Raw genomic sequence first — 19,378 nt, 5'->3', positions numbered from 1 at the left:
ACAGAAAGTTGCTGCAGCCTAAATGGAAGGCATTTTCCTTTTCTTTTATAATGAGAGGATCACCAACCCTCGCTTCGTTTTTTCCCTCAGTTTCTCCACGAAACACCAGCCCTTGTAGAGGTGATCCCCTCCGGGTCAATTGCCGTACTTAACACGTTGAATTTTATGTAGGTTACATGATTATTATTAGAGAGAATTGTGCTCCGGGCAAGAACTGGGAAGGGCGTCTGAAGACAGAGTGAATATTTGAAATGAAAATACACTGGTCCAGAGGTTTCTGTAGACACTGGATATCTGAAGCAGCAGCAGTCTCTGCATCGTCTGGCATCTTCTCAGTGATGCTCACATTGACCATCACTGTCCACACTTAACGGGAGCAAACGGAGAGAAAGGAAGACTAGCTCAACTCACAGGGAGAAGACGACCGGTGCGGCTCAGCCGTACATAATCGTACTTGTATTCATGACAGCCAGCCTTTATGGGAGCGTTGCCAGACCCTAGGAGTTTTGTGCTGTGCCACCAGCTTCTGGGAAAAGCTCATCTGCTCCCACAACAGCTCCAGGAGGCAAGCATTCTTATTGCCTTCATTTTGTAGATGAGGAAACGGAGGCAGAGGGCGGTCAGTCAATCTCTGAAGACCAGGCTGCTGGAAAGTGACAACATGACCGTAGCAGGAGCTAAAGCTAAAGCTGGGCAGTCTGCTGGCAGAGCCCAGAGTGGAGTCTCTGTGCTGCGACATCGGGGCCCCAAACCAGCAGTTCAAGCCCAGGTCACAATGCCCGGGGTCAAATCCTAGCCTGACACCCGGGCAAGTTACTTCTCCATCCCGAGCCTCAGTTTGCTCATCTGTAAAGTGGGAAGGGTCGTGGTCCCCACTTCATGGAGCTGTTTCAGGATTGCACAAAATAGGACAGGAGAAGTGCGTGTCACATCGAGAGTGCCCAGCAAACCCTGGGTGCTGTGGTCCGGGCTCTCAGCCGGCACTGCCTGAAGCCCATCCTCCTCTCCCTGAGCCGGTCACGATCAAGGTCCGCTTCAGGAATCCATCAGGGAGCTCGGGCCACGTTCTCAAGGACCAGGAGAGCAAAGCTGTCGGGGGCCGTGCAGTGTGGTCCCCCGGCAGCCAGCACTCAGCTGGGCTGACCTGCGTCTGCCCCATGGAAGCTCTTGCTGGCAGCGGATGCCCTTGGGTGCCCACAGAGAGAGTGGGCACAGTGCCCGGGGCCCCAGCGTTGGCAGGGAGGGAACATGCAGAGGCCCCGGGCCTTGCCATGGGAGTCACACAACATGTCATCACATGACAGCACGGGAGACCCTGCAGGCTCGCAGGCCACCCACCAGCCTTTCGGCCACCCTGGTCGCCCTCTGGTTTCTGTTGCGTCTGTTTGGACGGCAAACCCCTGGGGGAGCCCTCCTTCTCCACGCTCTTCAAAGTCCACCGGCCCTCGCCCTTCAAACAACGTGTTGATGGTTGCGCCGAGAGCCGCAGGAACAATAAACAGCCCTGCGTCCTGGAGCTGGCTCTGCTCGAGGCCTCAGGGGCTTTCCGGCCGCTGGCCACCTGCCCCACCGTGGAGGCTGGGCAGCATAGCTACTGGGGCTTGGGCGTCCAACAGAGCCAGTTCGAATCCTGCTTCTGCCTCCTATGAGCTGTGTTTGCTCAGGCAAGTAGCTTGCCCTCTCTGGGTCCCTGGTTCGCTGTCTGTAAGAGCACAGCAGAGATGGGCAAGGTGCTGGTCTGCCATAACAATCAACTGTTGTATTGCTATTTAACTGAGACTATAGGAGGAAAACACCTGGAGGTGTTGAGACCAATCACTTATTTTAAAACACAAGATGCAGCACCGTCACAAGAAGGGGAGAAAGAAACTAAAGCTCCAGTGCAGTGACCTGGCGTCCTCGGGGGAAGCCTGCCATCAGAGAGCTGTGTGGGGTGGCTACCTGCTGGGCGACCTGGGCTTCTTGTTTCACATTTCTGGACCGTGTCCCCACCTGCTGATGATGATCCGTAAGTTTCTTTCCCACCTTCTTCCTTCTGTTACCAGATAAAATCTTCTGCCACTGACGACTCGCCGTGACCTGAACACGCAGCTCTCCACAGCCCGGGGACGTCCTTCAAGCGCCCTCGCTCGTAACTGCAGTGATGTGCGCATTCGGCAAACAGGAGAACCTGAAAAACAGAGTGGGCGGATTGTGGCGGATTGTTTTTTTTCTCCTGGAATATACCTTCGATTAATGCCTCCTCTCCTTTCTTCTGAACTTCTTCCATGAATTCTTTTTATATCCGTGTGGCTGCCATCGTCCATGCTGTCGAAGCTCCTCGTGTGCCTGGAGTCTCCCTACACGTGCTCTCAAGTGGGCGGCCGAGATCCTAAGAGGGAGCCACCTGCCTCCCTGTTGTTGGCCACGTGCGGTATTTCACGTTTATATTGTACGTTTATCTCTGTAACAGGAGTATTTTACCCAGAAAGCTTTTTACTGTATTTCCGTTTATTTCTTTGGGATAGATTCCCAATGGTAACAAAGCGGAGTCAGAGGCTATGACATTTTAAGGGCCCTTAAGGAGCCCCCAAAGGGACATGGAGCACACAGCCCCCAGCAGCTCCCCACAGGCCAAAGTCCAGTGGACATGGTCCGAGGGTCTTTGCCTCTGAATGGAAAGAGCCTGCAGAACTCACACTCCTCCTGGTCCAGGACTTGCAAGGGAGACACTGTCTTTAGTTGTCACGAGTTCTTTCAGAGAGAATATCTTTAAGGCTGAGATTCATATTAAGGAAATTAGTTCCAGAGACTATGGAGAAAACATTTCTTCTGATTAAGGAGACAGCTAAAAAAAAACAGAGAAGGAAGAGCATAAATTGCCACACTGCTGTAAGAACAGATAGCCCCTGGCCCGCACCATCTCCTAAAAGCCACGCCCAGAACGGCGGAGGGAGGCGGGTGCAGCCAACTGCAGCCTGGTGGGCTGCGAGGCCCCCTGAGTTCATCCCATCCGGGCCCTTCTACGCGACATGCACACGATCCCCTGGGGGTCCGGCCAGAGTGAGGGTTCGGATTTGGGCGGGTGTGGATGGGGCTGAGATGGTCCCTCCTGAGCCATCAGCAGCGATGCCGGAGCTCGCTGGTCCATGACCAGTCCGAGCGGCCCGGGCTTCGAGCAGAATGACCGCCGACTCCACCTGCCTGGTGGGAGTGGCTTCCCGCGCTCCTGGATTGGGAGCAGAGTTCTCGCTTGAACTATGCTTTAGAATCCCAGGGAGGTTTTTACAAACGCCAGTGCCCGGGCTGCCCCCTGGGCCAACTGAGAGTCTTTCGGGGGGGACCGGGCGTCAGGACGTGTTGAGGCACCCCAGACTCCAACGTGCAGCTGGGACCACGAGCAGCTGATTTCACGCTTCCTGGTCAGGGCTGCACAGGAGGGAGCAGAGAGCCCCATCTGTGCGTTCAAGTGAGCCCCGCTCTTTGGGATCCTGGAGGTTCACATGGCAGAGCTCAGACGGTGGGGGTCCCCCAAAGGGCAGAGATCCCAGACCCAGCAAGCCAGGGGATCCAAGTCGAGGGTCTGATGGAGGAGTCTGATATTTCTCCAAATGCCCTGAGGGTGGAAGTCAGAACAGAGCCCATCTCTGAGCAAAGTTTAGGCCCAGAAGGGGCAGGACGTCTGGGGAGAACCCGCTGGGGCTGGGAATACTATATGTCTCTACGGAGGTGTACACATATGTAGAATTCATAAGCTATAAATCTAAGATTGCACACTCTCTGTACTTTCCCGGATGTAAGTTAGGCTTGAGGAAAAAAAGATTAAAAGCCAGGAAAGATAAACCTATATAACCAGTAAGATGGCTCCAGAAGCATAGAAACCCAGAAACAGAAAGAACCTCTACAGACTAATAAGAAAATGACGAACAAGTCAATAGAGGGGAAAATGGGCAAATACATGACAAAAAATATATATGAAAAATCAGATATATATATAAAAAAAAATCACGTTAAACTTGCTTACTGTAAAATGTAGTCAAAACCCTCAGCTCTTTGCTGGATTTCCTCACATTTTTTGTGGTTTAGTGTCGCTTTTATGCTGAATTTCTTGCGGGCATGGGGACGTCACCATCCTCTTTTCAGAGTTTGTCTTGATCTGCTCTGGGCAGGATTAAATGTGGAAGTTGATCGGTGACATTGACAACTCAGAGGGACCATTTCTCCTGAGGGTGCGAGAGCTCAGAGGTTTTCAGCAAGGAGAATCCAGGACGGACTAAGCCACAGTCCTGAACGAGCCTTACAAAAATGGGCGCAGCCATTTTCCCAGGTGAGCTAAGCAAGGGTGCGTGGGGAGGCGGGAGCTGGTGATGACAGGAAGCTGAGTAGGGAGGCTGGTTTCTGAGGAGAAGTGGAGGAATTCTGACCCTGTTTGTCTTCACGGGGCCAGACACTCCAGAGGGTGGGTCCGTACTGGGAACCAGCCTCAGAGTAAAGGGGAGAAGTCAGGGCTGCGAAGTTCTGTCTCTGGGAACTCCCCCTGGAGAAGCAGGTGCAGCGACAGAGGCCTGGCAGCCTGGAGAGCAAGAGGCCAATACTCGGTATTCCCTGGAGAAGGACGCCAAGGGTTGTCATGTTTTCACAGGCACCCAGGAAGGCTCTCCTAACCCTGCCTGTTCTCACTGAACTGTTTCTCCTGGAGCACACGTCTGACTTTCATTCACGATGAGATGTGGTTTATAAAATGCCCTCCCCCACCAAGGGGGATGGAAGGGCAGGGAAAGAAATTCATACCAAGGTATACATGACAACCTGCTGCCCAGCATTGATGAAGAGCTTTGGGAAACCAAAGGGGGATGGGCAGGGGGGAGAAGGAGGACCCTCCAAAGCAGGAAGAGTGGGGCCTGGCCAAATCCTTGCCCACCTTGAACGTGCGGCCCATAATACAAGCTCAGAGTGAACCCTGGGTCTGTGTTTGTTCTCATAACTCTCAGAGAAGATGTCGGTGAAGGTATGCCTCATTGCCAATTTTGAGTCCCTTTTAGCTGGGGTAGAGGGAGTGTCAGAATGTGTGAGGCTCGTGAAGTTCATCACAATCAAGAAACTGTTGACACAGGTCCCGTGAAGGGTTGAACACTGAGCCCTGATCTGAGGGGCGAATCCTGAAAGGGGGAGGCAGGCCCCCTCCGTACAGTAGTTACTCGTGGCTCACCCAGGATAGGCGTCAATGAGTGACATCGTGGGAACCGGAACTGCTGCAATAAACTCGGGGAGCAGCAGCCCCAGCCAGCAACCCAGGAGTCCTGTTCCCATGCCCCCTCTCCAACGTGGGGATGCTGCCGGCTGCAGAGCACGTCCATTCTAATATGCACCCCAGAACTGGGTAGGTAACCACAGGACGGGTTTGGGGAGCCGCTGGACCCACTGTCAGACAGACCTAGGTTAAAACTCCATTGGTGCCCTGACCTCCATGAGCCCCTCTGGGACTGGGGACCCCAGGGACTTTTTGGGTCTCCTGGAATTAATGTCAGTTCAGAGCCAGTTGCCAGGAATGCCCTGGAAGCTCCGATTATGTCCTTTTCCCCTAGTGCAGTCACCCTGGTTGACGGCTGCTCTTCCTCCATCCACCCCCTGAGCCATTCTCGCATGGCAACCGGAGTGGTCTTCCACTCCACAAGTGTCAGTATGTCATCTTTGTGCTTAAAATCCGTCACAGAGTGGAGGCCTAAGTTGTTCAAACTTGGACACTTTTGAGAGTAAAGGGGGTTGTTATCAATGATCACACTGGGACAACAGCCACCACTTGGGACCGTGTCACCACTCCTCACCTTGGAAGGCAGCTCAGTGGCTCATGTGACCTGTAGGGCTCCAAGCCTGGGGCTCGGCCCCACCCCAGTCCTCTCCCATCTCCACAGCCTGGCCAAGCAGCTCTTCCCTCCATTCACCTTGACTCTGAGCCATTGCTCGTGCAGGTTCCTCCTCGTCATCTGGCTGCCTCTGACCCTGAGTCCAAGAGTAACTGGGGCTGCTCCGCTGCGATGTCCCCTTCCTGTCTCTCATCACACTTCAGTCTGTCATTTCTGCTGGACGGTGAGGACAGGCCCACCAACTCTCTCACCACCACTGACCTCCCATTGGTGGTGCCTGGCACGCAGTAGACGACCACGAATATTTGTTGAATGAATGAAGGAACTTCACTAGATGCCTCCTGCAGAAAAGAAAAAGTCAACAGCCGCAAGTCTCCTGGGAGTTTCAGCAAACGAATGCAGTTTGATGAAATGCAGTTTCTGGCGCTGACATTTTCTGATTTTGAAAGATAGCCATCCAGTGGAGAAAAACGAAAAATCTAGAACAATGTGCACTGGCAGCTAATTTTCACCGCCGCGAGCAGGACGGGGGCTCTCCCCCTTCATGGTCCCCAGTTCCGTGACCGGCTCCTAAGGAGGCACATGTGGAGAGGGAAGGAGATTTGGGGTGGAGGGCAGGGGTTCTGTGGGCCCAGCACAGAAGTGGGAATTGGCAAAGCATGTGGGGGAAGGGACAGGGCCTCCCTAGCTGGTCTACCCAGCGCCTTTGCGAGAATTACCTCCACGACGCCCCGCTCTGGGCAGACCCAGCCCTGTACCAGGGTGACCAGCTTGGTGAGTTACCCGTGGGTGGAATGCCGGCCCCACTCGCCCCCTCGCTGAGCTCCGCTGTGCAGTGGGCAGACCACACAGTGCTCACAGCAGCCCCGGAATGTGGGAACAGAAAGCATCAGGACCAACGGAGCCCATGCTCTGAGTCAGGGTTCCACACAGAGCCCTCTTCCCCCCATCCTCCCCCTGATCCCCAGTTTTGGCCTTTGTGGAGCCAAACCACGGTGGCACCCAGCAGAAGGGTGCAACAACGGTGCCCTGTCTTTAAGGCGGGAGTCGAGGCAGCTCCTCGTCGCCCTGTGTCATACCAATGCTATTTCCTTTTATTATAAATAGGAATTTCACTCAAAGGGGTGCAGCCTAATACCCCTGGGCTGCTTTGTACTTTAATCAGGGCTTTCCTGCTGAACATGTTTATCTCTCAGCAAAGAGGTGCTAATTTTATCTTGCGAAAGTGGATATCTGCTTACGTCCCTTCTACCTTAGGGAAAGATAACCAAAAGCGCATTATGTCATCTAAATACAGCATCCTTGGAGATCAAAAGGCATAATGTACACATCTGCCAAAGTTGATGGAGCGGCCATTGGCGGGCGCTTCCGCCCGGTGGCATGTGCTTCATTGATAGACGCACTTGGCCGTTTCTATGAAAGAAACTCCCAGGCGATCTGTTTGTGCCAGTTGATTTCGGCGATATTGGGAGGTTTTGAAATGAGACTCCAAAATAGATATGCCCTTCTCACCCCTCTGTGTAGGCCCTCGCCACAGGAAATGGCACAAGTTCAAATTTTCATCGTGGAAGCAAGGGGGGACTAGATAAGAAACATGTCCCTTCCAGTGACATTTTAATGTTTAAATTAGAGTCAAAATGATCCATAGGCCAAAATCCACCTGAGTGTATTTGTCTTTGACCCAAGTCCTGCTTCTAGCTCTGGTTCAGTGTTTTTTACTTTCTTGGATCCCGTTCTATTACATAAGAGCACATTTCCCAACACAGCGCATGCTTGCGCGCGCACACACACACATTTGAAATAAATGTTCGCAAAACTAGACAGAATCTTATGATTTGCCTGGCTCTGCAATGTGTTTTGTCTATTCCAGTCCCATCCTTCCCTTCTCGAAGTGTGGCCCCCGGACGAGCAGCATCAGCAGCATCACAGAATCCAGGGCCCAGCCAGGCCCGCCCGATGACAATCGGGAACGTTGTCAGTGTGACGAGTCCCCAGGCCCTGCGTGCAATGAAGCACACGAAAGTTGAGAAGCGCTGGTCTAGTCACTCTCCTTTCTCCAAGCTGTTTTTTTTTGTTTTGTTTTATAATTTGCTTGCAGCTGTCTCTGTGCATCACGATTCCGGGTTTGACAACCCTGCTTGGGGACGCTGGAGCCCAGGTTTTTAGGGCTGCAGGCGGCTCTGCTGTGAGAAGAAATGGGCGTTTGCCTACACTCTGCCCTTAAGAGACGCTTTCCCCGGACACCCTCCTACACTCCAGACCTGGGAGGAACGTCCCAAACCCTGTCCCCTGCCCCAGCCCCGGCCCTGGTTGCTGCTTCCTCCTCTGCTTTCTCCTTCTGGAAAATTCCTCCAACCATCCTCCCACATGCCCGTAGGCCCCCGGTATGCTCAGAAAGCTGAAGGTGGATGCTTCTCTCTTGATGTAATAACGCTGCATAACAGCCGACCACGAACCCTCAGTCAGAAGAACAAGAAGGGTGTGTTGCTCTTGGATCTGGGTGAGCTGGGGGTCAGCTGGGCGGCCCTGCGGGTCTTTGGGGTTTGCTCACTTGTCTGGGATCAGCAGCTGTGGCTGCTCTAGGCTGGCCGCAGCGGGACAGACGGGAAGTCAACTTGGCTGCACTTGTTTCTCATCTCTAGCCGGCTGGCTCAGGCACGTCCTCACGGCCGCGGCAAAGACATAAGGGAGGACGTCCCAGTGTGTGAGCCCCATCAAGCCCCTCTGTCCTTCATGGTGGCCAAAGCGAGTCATGCGGCTGAGGCCAAAGTCCAGGGGTGGAGCATGCCACCTCATGCACTCTGAGAGAGCTCCTCACACTTACAGGCGAAGGCAAGGACACAGGCAGGAGGGGACAGTCAGGATCATTGCCGCAACCTGCCCCCCAGGATGGTGACCTTCTCTGAGACTCATCTGTGAGTGGGGACGGTTCTCCATCTCCCAGTGCCGTGCGGGGTTTGGATGAGACCATGGCACTAAAGCAGGGTGGTGCCCGCCACAAAGGCGATGCAATAAATGGCAGCCCTTACTTCAGTGATGGCCATGATTGATGGTGGCAACAGGTCTCATATTCCATCCCCAGGGGCCCGACTCTCGCATTGTTCATTTCTACAGAGAACAGAGGAGTCTCTGTGTTCTGTATTTGTGTGCGTGTGTGTCTGTGTGTGTGTGTGAGTGTGTGTAGGCAGAAAATTACCCAATTCTTGCATTAGTGAAGCCCATGATGAGTTTGATGCTCAAGCGAACCCTGGTTGCATGATACACATTTTCTCAGTAATGACCACACTCAGAACTCCTGCCTAATGCCCAGCTCTGACCCTGCAGACGCCCCCGGAAAGCTCTCAACTCTTGCTAAACCTCCAGAAAAGAATTTCAGATATGGCCGTTATTGTAAGAGCCCAGTAGAACTAGACATTTCCACTCGCCTGAGGGTACCGTGTATACACATTTTCCTGCTTTGGGCCAGATTTTTAAAAATCAATCTTATTGAGGTGAAATTTATCGACAGCAAAATGCATCCATTTCAAATTTTGACAAGTGTATGCACTAGGCAACCATAACCCCAACGAAGAGATAGTTTATCTATTCGTTTGTGTCATCACCGAAGTTCCCCGTGCCCCTTCCCCATCCAGCCCCTCCCGCAGGAAACCACTGGTCTGGTGTCTACAGCTTCAGAGTCGCTCAGCCTCTTCGAGAACTTCCTTTAAATGGAATCACGCAGTATGCGCTCTTTTGTGTCTTGCTTCTTCCACACTGAATGATATTTTCAGCTTCATCAATATTGTTTCGTGCATCAGAAATGCGTTCCTTTCTGTTGCCGAGCAGCGTTCCATCGTGTAGATTTATCACAATTTGTTTGTCCTTTAACCCCTTGATGGCCATGTGGGTTGTATGCCGCTTTTGATTACTAAAAACAAAACTGCTCTGATCATTTGCACACTAGACTTTTTGCAAACGTGTGTTTTGACTTTTCTTGGGAAGAGTAGCTAGAAGCAGAATTGCTAAGTCATTCAGGAAGCATATGTTTACCTTTATAAGAAATTGCCAAACTGCTTTCCTTTTTTTTTTCTTTTTTAAAGATTGGCACCTGAGCTAACATCTGTTGCCAATCTTCTCTCTCTTTTTATTTTCTTCTTCTCCCCAGAGCCCCCCAGCACATGGTTGTTTATTGTAGTTGTAGGTCCTTCTAGTTGTGCTATGTGGGACACCACCTCAGCATGGCTTGATGAGCCGTGCTAGTTCAGGATCTGAACTGGCAAAACCCCGGGCCACCGAAGCGGAGCACATGAACTTAACTAGTCGGCCACAGGGACGGCCCAGCCAAACTGCTTTTCAAAGTGGATGTCCAGTCTACACTGCCCCGAGTGACCTTTGAGAGTTCCAGCTGCTCCCCATCCTCACCAACGCCCGGTAGTGTGGGTCTTTTTAGTTTCAGCCATTCTGGTGGGCGTGTAGCGGTACCACACTGCAGTTGGAGTTTGCGTTTCCTAATGGCTAGTGATGTTGAGCATCTTGTGTTCCTCTTAGGCATTCACGTCTCTTCCTTGTGAAAGGGCTCGGCCATTTGCCACATTGGGTTGACCATCTTTCTAACATTGAGTTGTGGGAGTTCTCTATGTATTCTGGATGCGAGCCGTCCTCTAGATGAACGTAGTAGGACTGTTTCTTGCAGCCTGGTGCTTACTCTTTCATTTTAATAGTATTTTTGAAAGAGCAAAAGGTTTTCATTTTGAATTTCAATTTACCATTATTTTTTACTAGTGCTTTTTCCATCACGTCTAAGAAATCTTTGCCTGCCCCAAGTGTGTGAAGATATAGTTTTTATGTTTTCTTCTAGATGTTTCACGGTTATAGCTCTTGCATTTAGATCTTTGATACACTGTAAATTAATTTTGGTGTAAGGGGTGAGGTGGGGCTCAGGGCTCCTTTCTCTCCCACATGACTATCAAGTTGCTCTTTTCCAGGTGGAAGAAACGCCCTTCTCGTTCTTATTGGCTGAGTGTTGAATTCCGCCCAATGCTTTTTCTGGGCCGCATCACACATTGAAATGCTAACAAACGCGAAACTGCACACACAACTTGATGATACTCACCAGGACCACGGAATGGGGAATGGGACGGGGACTCATTCCTTTTGGTGGGTTTATCGCCCTAATAGCTAGTATGGGACAGACAGTGTGGGCTGGTGGCCCAGAAGCCACCTGTAAATCCCTCTTTCTCACGTCCCCAGATGATCACTTTTCCAGTCTGTGTTACAGCTGGTGGCGAGCGCATGAGCTAGTCTGTGCCGATGAGCCGGAAGAGACGGCAGCTCTGAGACTCCTGGGGAAGTTTTCTCTCCGACAAAAGGAGAAAGGTCGCTTCACCATCTACCTGCCTTTGGGGACAATCAGATGAGGATACGACGCCTAAAGAAACACCTGCCACCTGTGACTCTACTGGAAAGGTCAAGGGAACTTAGAGATGCTCCTCAGAGTCCTGACATCCCTGGAAGACTCATTTCACCAAGGGATGAGGAACCCTAGACTTCTTATGTTTGGAGATAATGTATTTCTTTATTATATGTGCTTACATTTGTTAGTATTTTATTATTTATAAACAATATAGGCTTCTCCCCCAACCCCTAAGCCCAGTCCAGTCTGGAATGGACCTTCTCTAGAGCAAATCAACTCAGTATTTTCATTACCAATTCTTTCTAAACGTGAGAACCAGAAGAGAGCCTGATTCCATAAGGTGGGGAGTCCAGGGATGGGAGCCGCGGAGCGTAGTGAAGACCACTTGGCCTGGAAGTTCCAAGTCTGGGTCCTCGCGCTGCCCGCCTGCCCAGGTCTCTGGGCACCCTGATTTTCTCAATGCCCCACACTCCTTCCCTTGTTAGAGTCTCCCCTCAGCTCGGACTACCCCCTCTACCTCCACCCTTTCCTTCGTCTGGCTGTACCTACTCCTCCTTGGGTCTCAGTTTAAAGAGCCCTTCCTTGGAGGGTCCTTCCAGATCCCCTCCCACTCTCTTTCGGCACTGTGAAGTTTTCCTCGTAGCAATGATCCCAATTGAAATTAAATACGTGATCTGCTGTAACCCATCTCTTCCACCGAAATGTAAGTGCCCTAAAGATGGGGATCAGAGCTGCCCGTCGGGGCCTCCTGTTCAGCACCTAGTATGGTGCCCAGCACATCAATGTTCACTGTGCATCTTCGATTGATTGAATGATGGATGGACGGACGGATGGATGGACAGATGGATGGATTGAATGGTACTACCGCCAACTTGCTGCATGACCTTATGCAAGTCACTTCCCCCTTCTAGGCTGTAGTCTTCTCCTCTGTCATATAAGGAGTTTGAACTGGGTGGACTCTAAGAGCCCTCCCACTGCTGACTCTCTGTCAAATTCAATCCAGATGCTCAGATGTGGCTTTGTCTTTAAAATAGGCCCTCTCCCCATCTTCCATTTCCTTTCCACCACTGCCAGTGACTCTGCAATTGTCCCAGAAGCTCGTTCTGTATAATCATCCCGTGGAGGACAGCTGGAGCCAGTCGCCTTGGCTACCCCAGGATGCCGGGTGCAGCGGTTTCCAGACCTGGGAAGACTTCAGCATCTGGTGGTTCCTCTGTGCTGCCAGGCTCCTCGTCGCCTGTCCTGCAGTAGGAAGGCAGGATGCTCGGTGGGTTGGCAGTAATTGTCAGAGGAGGCTGCACCTATATTTGCCTACATTCCAGCACATCCGTTCATCATCACACACATGGTGGATGAGAAGACTCCTCTTTTCAGACCAAAGACCTCAATCAGTGTGATTTCCTGCAGTTTCCACATGCCTTTCACGTCTGCAAAGTGTGTTCTGTAGGGCTTCATCCTGGCACCTGATGGCATGTGGAACGCTTCCCTAGAAACCCACACAAACAGACGTGACCCACCCCAGAAGAGAAAGCTAAGACAAGGTCCTTCACTTTTGCTTTTTCCTTTTTGTCCGTTTCCTCAAGATGCAGTCCCCGGCTCCTCTCCCCCTCCCCCTCTGCTGGCAGGAATCATAATAAGAGATGACCATTTATCGAGCCCTTCCATGCCAGGAACAGCACTGGGGACACTTCATCCTTCCTCTCTAGTCCTCATAACAATTCTTGATCGTGCATTCTCTTGCCCAGTGGATAGACGGGGAAACTGAGGCTCTGAGGCTCACTCAGCCTTACCCAAGGTCACACAAGCTAAATGTGTTGGATCTGAGGTCTGAACTCACATCTGAATCCCCGAGGCTGAGCCTGCGAGCTCCTCCAGGTTGCCTGGCTGACAATAATTTGTGGTGGAGGCTGAAGAAGGAATCAGAACGTGGCGTCAGACCCAAGCAAGCCAGCTGCTCGGCGGCTTCCATCGTCTGCGGGCGAGGCAGGGGTGAGCGATGAGACACGCAGTGGGGACCTCATCTGGGTTCAGAGCCATCCACCCAGTGACCCTCAGCTTGAAGCCAATTCTCTGCCCTGAGGTTGTCATATCACTGTCTGAAACAGGCATGATGGCATTATTTTAACAAATGAAAAGAGGACGTTTAGTAGGAAGGGATCGGGGAGGGCAGGAAACGTGAAAATGGGATTCCTGGAGCTGCTGCGACATCTTGGCATGGAGGCTAAGAAAACCTCCAAGGTGCCACGTCCGAGCGTTGCTGTTGCTTAGCTAGCTGCTGCCTCCAGCCTCCTGACCCGGGAGAAAAATCGCCTCCCAGGTTTCCCTTCTGTTAGTCACGAGGGACTTACTTGCAGCTGCCAGGATTCCTAACAGATACACAGTTTAAGCCACAAACCACCTTTAACACACCCGACCCCTTCAATGGCTGTCTGGGGGAAGCACTACCTCCCTAGCTTACTTTCATTAAACAAACCTACAAGCTTCTCCCAGTTCATCTCAGGCAAGCTGCCCCGGATCCTTCACCTCTCCCCTGCAAAACCCGGCGGCAATTCCAGCTCATGCGCCGTCAGGGGGTCCCCATCCAGTGGGAGTAACAGCCACTGTCTGTTCTCTAGCCGCATCCCCAAATTAAAGCAAAACAAAAAAAAAATCAGAGAGAGTTAGCCTCCCCACATTCCCAGCTCAATAAATGCAATCAAATGACGGGAGATGAAAATCAAACAGCCGAGCATTCCATCTGAATGGGGATCTGCAGCCCAGATTCCCCTGGGTAACGCATGCCTCCCGTCACCACATCGTTACCAACCCTGCCATTAGGGAAGGCAAACCCCTACTTACAATCAAAATGAACCTTATATGCAACCAGGAGGCCGCTCGCTTCCAGGAACGCAGGCAGAGCCCGCCCCGTCCCCCAACCTGCCCGCCAGCCTCCCTCCACCACCCGCTCTGGGTTCTGTGCCCAGCTGAGGTCCCCCATGACGTCAGAGACCTAACATCTCTTTTGCCTTCGCTGTTGTTTTCATGCCTCCTGCGGTAAGAGAAGTCTCTTTCTCCGGGTGTTTTCCTCTTCTCTGATGCTAATCTCTGCCCTTCTGATAAGACTCTCTCTGCCCTCCGCGGGACCGCAATGGAGAGTCGAGATCTCAAGACCAAAGATCTTCTATTTTATAGTGAATATGCACATGGTTGGGCATGGTGCAGAGGAAGGAGGAAACAAACATCTTCTACGTGGCTCCAAGGAGCATAAATTAGCACAACCGGCCTGGTGGGCAAGTTGGCGATATGTGTAGCCAGGTCACTCACGATGTGCGCACTCATTGGCCCAGCATGTCCGCCTCCAATGATGTCACCTAAGGAAAAATCGGAGGTTACATACAGATGGATGCTTGTGGATGCAAAAGTGAAGCATTATTTTTATAGCCAAGTGCTGGGAATAGCTTTAATGTTCAACAATATGGAACTGTTAAATTGATAAATGATAAATAGGTGAAAAGAAAGAGTGTGTAGCCGTTAAGAAGCATCTTTGTGAAAAATAGCTGAAGCCCATAAAAATGCAGAATAATTCGTATAGATGAATGAAAGATGCTAAGCGAAACAAGTAATAGAATGAGGTATGTGGCTGGGTGCTGCTTACGCCATCTCAGTGTCCACGTAGGAAGAACGAGGTCCACCTTCTGCAAGGACGCTCCAGATAACGAGCCCTTCTATGGTGCTCACTGTGAGTACGGTACTGTTCTAGTGCCCTCATATTTGAGAAATGCATTCTGAGTGCGTGCATTCATTCACTCAACTATCACAGTAACCCTCTAAGATATGCATATTATTATATATAATTATTAAAATATTAATTATTGTTTATTTTAATAGAATTATTATTTAAAATACCATTATTACATAAACCGAGGTTCCAAGTTACACAGTTAATCAGTATCAGATCTGGGATTCGAAACCAGGAAGCTCAGTTTTTCAGTTCTATGCCAAAACCAAAAATATCTACATTGAATATATTAGAATGATTGTCAGGGGAGAATGGGGGGTCGGGGGTGGAGGACAAAAGGGAATAAAGGAGCAAACCAGCAAGATAGGGTCTTACACAGCAGGATAATGCTGCCCTGTGCACAGGAAGTCCAAGGAAGGGAGGAGGGAAGGAAGAAGAGAGAAAGAATGGGCGAGAAGAGGAAGATGGACATGGACACCGGCTTAGACAGGACTATAGACTTAGTGCTCCATATGGATAGAGCAATAGGTATAGACATGCAAGCTCAGCATGCCCCTGCTTCCTGGGAGCACAGGCTGGACCTCGGGGTCCCACATCCCTCGGCCGCCCACCTCCTTACCCTGGTCACAGCTGACTAGATCAGGGCTTAGCACTTAACCCACAGGAAAAATAATTCCCGAGCTGGCTAGCAATTTCTAGCCTCAAAAATGCTCGGCAAGGTTTTTTGATTCACTGAGGATCCAGAGAATTTGAACTTAAAAGCATGGAAGGAATTTTCCAGTGAAGGTGGAGCCAGAGCAAAGACAGGGCGACGTGGAGGGTGCTGAGGAGGCTGCCGCGGAGCGTCTAGGGGTTGCATACGCGCCTTCCACAGATGCCGTGAGGTGGGCGGGCTGGGGAGAAAGAACAAGGCTGAGGGGCTGTTCAGAGGATGGGAGAATAAACCCCTACAGATGCAAATGAAAGAGAGAGAGACACATGCAGAGTAACACAGAGGCGGAGAGAGAGGAGAAACATAGAGAAAGAGAGAGAGAGAGACGGAGACAGACAGAAACAGAGGCAGAGAAAGAAAGAGAGAAACTAACCCCCTGAGCCTCCCAGGTGCAGATCCTGAATCTGACCCGTTCAGCCCTAACAGCAGTCCCCTAAACAAATATTCCAAAAATGGCAAATACCTAATGTTGTCTATTTTGTTAATTGTACAATGCACCATTATTTTGTGAATCACAAAAGTACATTGCAAAATAATTTATAAGATGCCATCAATTGTACATTGCACCCTGATTTCAGAGATGTTAAAAAGTGGATAAATGTGCATCTCGGAATAAATAAATTTCTAAGTGTGCAACTACTCTTCCTTTACTCTCTCCGTGGCAGACATTACTAATCAATCCTGGCACTGTTTCCTGCCAGGCCTAGATGGGTCTCAGCAGGCCATGCCAGGAACCACCAACTGACCTAAGGGCATGAAATGAGACCAATCTGTGAGCACTGGGCTGGGCTTAGGGTTTCTTGAATGAGATCACGAAGAGGCCACTCCCACCTCTTGGGTGGGGGACCATGGGACAAATCTTTACTTCCTGTCCTAGAGAAATAAGTCCATGATTTAGGGAGATCACCTAGAAAATAACTTGTGAGACACATCTCATTTTAAATAGCCCTCCACTTAATCTGTGTCTTCCCTCCCCAGGGAGATCCCCCAAATGGGGTCTCATGGGTGACTGTCCAAAGTCTCAGGATTGCTTCTGGAACCCCACGTGCAGCACAGATAGTTTTACCAAGAGATGATGCTCTATTAGCTGTTAGCAACGTTAAATTATGAACACACACAGCCACCCCGGCAGGCATTGTCAGCCCCCCTCCGAGGTTTTCCCACAAAGGTTATTTTGTCCTCTGCTGGCAAACAAACACTAGCAGTTGCCTGAGGGGACAGAGAAGTTTCTGGCAGAAAGACTGAAGAGACAGTGGTGCTCGCCAAACTTTCCAGCTGCCCGCCTCGTTCCCAGCCCCTGACAGTTAGGCAGAGCCAGGTGACTAGATCTGGCCGTGAGAGAAGTGGCGCTTCCAGTGGGAGGCCCAGTAGAGCTGGCACCAGACCCTCCAGTCGTCTCTCCCCCACCTCAGTGGCCAAGGGGCCTCCGTGATGTGCAGAGACCCCACCTGAAGGACAGCACCCGCAGCAGACTGTGTGGGGAGAGATGAGTCTTGGTCGTGCTGAACCACTGAGGTCTGGGGGCTGCTTGTCACTGCAGCACAATCTAGCCTCTCCTGACTGACACACGGAGGAAATTGCTTTCTCCCACTCAGCTTTTTAGTAAGGTGACCTCTATTTGAATCCGAGCTCTGGACGCAGCTGGGGTCCTGACATCATGATGGGAGAGCTGAGTCTCCTTGCAGGGGATCCAGATGGTTCCGGGGGAGGACTCAGCATTCGGGAAGAGAAAGCAGGATGATGACTCCATGACAACTCTCTGTTGTTGGAAATGGGCAGTGGTGAGGACTGCCGGTGTCTGTCCTTGAAATTCCTCCAAGCCCATCCCTACTCACAGTGGAAAGCGACCAGCCTAGGTGACACAAGGCTAAAACCTCACAGCCAAAGCGAGGGAGTCTGCTGAGCACGAGCAGGGACGGAGGACACAGGAGGGGAAGACGAGGTACCGACTCTTAGAGTTGGAAATGCACGGGGGTCTCCTGGGGACAGTGCTTCGATTTCCTCCTGGAAAATGGAGGCTGGGCCTCTCCCTGCGGGGCAGCTTCCAGAGGGAGCTCCGCGTGTGAAAGCAGAGACTTCAGACGTCTTAAGACCCAGCCTCAGAAATTACTCAGTGGCACTTGGACCAATTCTATGGGTCAAAGGAAGTCGCCAACCACCATTCCCCATGGGACCCCCGAGCACCTCTATCTCTGCCAGTCTGTACGTCACGTTCCCCTCCTGTGTCCTGTGCTCTGCTCTTACTCAGAAAATCCCCTCGCTTTGGCCGTAAGGTTGCTGTCAGGTGTCGCCTGGACAGGTCACTGTCCACTGTGAGAAGGGATGGGGTTGCCCCGAGGCTCCCTCAGTTCTGCCTTCAGCCTGGCTCTGACCTGCTCCCACCACCGCCACCGCCTCTTCAACAGCTCCTGGTGTAGAATTTGTACCCTGACAGGCCAGTCTGGCTACAGATTCCATGTGCTTGTTTCTCTCCTTTTTCTCTCTTTAATTCTTGGGGAAAAAAAAAGCTGAGCTTGACCTTGAACACAAAACATTTCACCCGCATTGACGATTTGTCTCCACCAACCAGTTCACCCTGGAATGGCGTTCCCGCGGGACTGCGGACTGGGGCGTCTGAAGTGGTCAGGCTGAACCGCGAGCCTGGGAGCCAGCCCTCTGGGCGGCTTCTCAGCTCCATGGATCTGTGTGGTCTCGGGGCCACGCATCGGTGACCTCCGTGCCTCTGTTTCCCAGAAGAAGGATAAATAGCAACGTCCTTTGCTGCTTCAGGCTTTTCTCCCCCAGAAACTCAAATGTTGGGCTAAAAATATTTGTTCAAATGTGAAAATGAAACCGTAGAAAGTCACATGTGTATGGGATAACTGGATTATCGTGTCTGCGTGTGTGTGTTGTGGAGTCCAAGAAGCAGTGACTGATAACTGGAAGATGAGGGTTCTAATCCGGCCTGGAGATGACCCAGTACGTGGTTTGATGCAAGTCACTTGACCTCCCTGGGCCCCAGTTTTCCATATGTAGAAAGAAGAATGCTGGCCCAGATTAGCGGTCTTCAACCTTGGTGGCACATTAGAGTCATCTGGGAAGATTTTTAAAAATGCTGATCCCCACACTCCGCCACGCACCCGTTAAATCCGAATGCTAGCTGTAGGGCCTGGGCCTGGGAACTTTTTTTTAATTCCTTAAGTCATTCCCAGTGTGCAGCCAGGATTGAGGACCTCTGGATTGGCTTCATGGTTTTAAAACTATTTTTAATTAGAGATCCATTTCTTTAAACAAAACTTGCGCCGCAGGCCCTGTGCATAGAGCGAATACCCGTGCCATTGCTCAGCTGAAGCAGGAGAGGGGCACAGAATCCTGCCCCTCGGCCCCTCCTCCCCTCACCATCCAACCTGGAACTGGCCCCCGGGACCCCTCTCAGGCCCTGGAAGCCCTTCCAGGTCCTGGACCCCAAGAGTTCTGCTGAGCATGGTTTAAAAACTGCTGGAGAGTAGACAATTTCCAAGACTGTTTAAAGAACTGAACTTCTGAAATCGTGTGAGAACAGCCAACATCTGGAGCATTATCTGGATCACAACCCCCTCACAAATCTATCTTCTTGATGAAACCAGTTTCCGCCCTCTGGCGTGTCTGGTTGTGGAACCGTGAGCCAAACTCGGGCCCAGGCAGGGAATTCAGCCAGCTGGGGGGCTGCCCGGGGTCCATCTCCCTCAGAGACC

At 51.4% G+C, this 19,378-nt stretch overlaps 2 long non-coding RNA genes across 4 annotated transcripts in view; one reads left to right on the top strand and one right to left on the bottom strand.

Annotated features, from left to right (window-relative positions):
- LOC139042362 (uncharacterized) overlaps positions 1-9,436 on the top strand; it is a 32,262-nt gene extending 22,826 nt beyond the window's left edge. Inside the window, exons 2-4 of one of the 3 annotated variants that reach the window (XR_011499036.1) lie at positions 2,046-2,431; positions 4,149-4,306; positions 4,622-9,436. This is a non-coding gene — a long non-coding RNA (uncharacterized lncRNA). Of the gene's footprint in view, positions 1-4; positions 2,432-4,148; positions 4,307-4,621 lie in introns of all 3 variants that reach the window. The other 2 variants (XR_011499037.1, XR_011499035.1) reach the window with 2 other exon arrangements.
- A 5,014-nt stretch (positions 9,437-14,450) lies between these two features.
- The window catches only part of LOC139042363 (uncharacterized), a 15,128-nt gene continuing 10,200 nt past the window's right edge, over positions 14,451-19,378 (bottom strand). Inside the window, exon 3 of the long non-coding RNA XR_011499039.1 lies at positions 14,451-14,585. This is a non-coding gene — a long non-coding RNA (uncharacterized lncRNA). The remainder of the gene's footprint in view (positions 14,586-19,378) is intronic.

This window comes from Equus asinus, chromosome 28 (genome assembly GCF_041296235.1).
Source record: "Equus asinus isolate D_3611 breed Donkey chromosome 28, EquAss-T2T_v2, whole genome shotgun sequence".
NCBI lineage: Eukaryota > Metazoa > Chordata > Mammalia > Perissodactyla > Equidae > Equus > Equus asinus.
The sequence above is the reverse complement of the archived record's forward strand: the minus strand, read 5'-3'. Positions and strand labels throughout refer to the sequence as shown.